The sequence below is a fragment of the Alligator sinensis genome, unplaced genomic scaffold, assembly GCF_000455745.1.
Source record: "Alligator sinensis unplaced genomic scaffold, ASM45574v1 scaffold909_1, whole genome shotgun sequence".
In the NCBI taxonomy this organism is placed as follows: domain Eukaryota; kingdom Metazoa; phylum Chordata; order Crocodylia; family Alligatoridae; genus Alligator; species Alligator sinensis.
In genome coordinates, this window is record NW_005842862.1 from 428,155 (window position 1) to 429,838 (window position 1,684).

The window sequence follows — 1,684 nt, forward strand, 5'->3', positions numbered from 1 at the left end:
TGGGATTCCTGGGTTCTACCCCTGCTCTGGCAGGGAGAGCTGGGGGAAGCAGGTCAGGATGCCTGGGTCTCCCTCTGGGCTCTGGCACTGCTGTGCTGTAGGACCATGGTGCGTCCTGACTGGCCTCTTCCCTTGCTGCTGGAAAGCTCTGGGGAGCAGGAACTCCAGGCCCCATTTCACCTTAACTCTGCCCCCTCCCCACTATGCACATGGCTGAGAGGTACTCTGTAGCACCTTTGGCCAGCCCAGCCCATCCACCCCCAGGCACTGGGCACAGACAGGCCCTGAGTCCCTGCAACAGGCAACCCCCATCCTGACTTCACTCTCACAAGCAGCACCCAAGACAGGCCTCTCACTGGGAGGTGACAGGAGCTGGGCAGCCCAGGCCAGGGAGTATTGGATAGGACTGTGCTCCACTGCAAAGGAACGAGGGAGGGCTCTTCATCCAACCTAGTTATGAAAGGAGATTAAAGCAGCTGGGATACATTTATGGAGGAGACACAGAAAGGGTGACTCTGGCACTCCAGTCAGAGAGTGATAAGTGCTGTTGCACTTGTTGTCCCCAACTTGCAGAGTGGAATGGAGGGTGTTTTGTTTTTCCTAGGCAAAGGGGGGGTAAGGAGAATTTCCCCCTCCTGTTACTACAGCTGTAGGAGATGGGGATCTTACTTGTCTCACTCAGCAGCACTGGGTGTTGGCTGCAGCTGGGGATGGGGATGGTGACTGGGCTGGAAGGAGTTTTCCCCCTAGTCCCATCAGCATGGACTGTGGAAGGTTTTGCCTCCCTCTGTGGCAGAGGGGCATGGCCTCTGGCTGGGACCCCTCAGTGTGGATCTCTCCAATGCTGCCACCCCCACTTCCATCCTCACAGCAGCAGAGAACTGGCAGGGCCTTTGTGCCCTGGCCTTAGTGGCGTGAGTCCCAGGGTGTGTTTGATGCTTCATAGTTTCATAGTAGTTTGGGGTCAGAAGGAACATAAATAGATCATCTAGTCTAACCCCCCACCACTGGCTGGAGCACATGCTGGGATCACATGACCCCAGACAGGTGTTCATCCAACCTCTTTTTGAATTTACCCAAGGTAGGAGCAAGGACCACTTCCCTAGGAAGTTGGTTCCAGATCCTAGCCACCCTAACAGTGAAATAGTGCCTCCTAATCTCTAACCTGAACCTATTCTCCAGCAGCTTCTGGCCATTGTTTCTTGTCACCCTAGGTGGTGCTGGGGGGAATAGGGCCCTTCCTATTTGCTGCTGATCTCCCCTAATGAATTTGTAGGCAGCCATCAAATCCCCCCTCAGCCTCCTCTTGCTGAGGCTGAACAAGTTCAGGTCCCTCAGCCTTTCCTCATAGGGCCTGGCATGTTGCCCTCCAACCAAGCGGGTGGCCCTCTGAACCCTCTCAAGGCAGGCCACATCCTTCTTAAAGTGCAGTGCCCAGAACTGGACGCAGTACTTCAATTGAGGCCGGACCAATGTCACGTAGAGGGGGAGTATCACCTCTCTGGACCGGCTTGAGATGCATCTTTGGATGCATGACAAGGTATGGCTGGCCTTGCTGGCTGCGGTCTGGCATTGGCGGCTCATGTTCATCTTGGAGTCAATAATGACTCCAAGATCCCTTTCCGCCTCTGTGCTTTCAAGAAGGGAACTCCCTAGCCTGTATGTATGCTGTGGATTCCTTCTC

The 1,684-nt window shown here is 54.9% G+C and overlaps 2 protein-coding genes across 6 annotated transcripts in view; one reads left to right on the forward strand and one right to left on the reverse strand.

Annotated features, from left to right (window-relative positions):
• The window catches only part of LOC102373937 (zinc finger protein 252-like), a 19,033-nt gene that overhangs the window by 8,660 nt on the left and 8,689 nt on the right, over window positions 1-1,684 (forward strand). The window lies entirely within an intron of this gene.
• LOC102373682 (macrophage mannose receptor 1-like) overlaps window positions 1-1,684 on the reverse strand; it is an 8,393-nt gene that overhangs the window by 3,857 nt on the left and 2,852 nt on the right. The gene's annotated exons all lie outside the window — the stretch shown is intronic.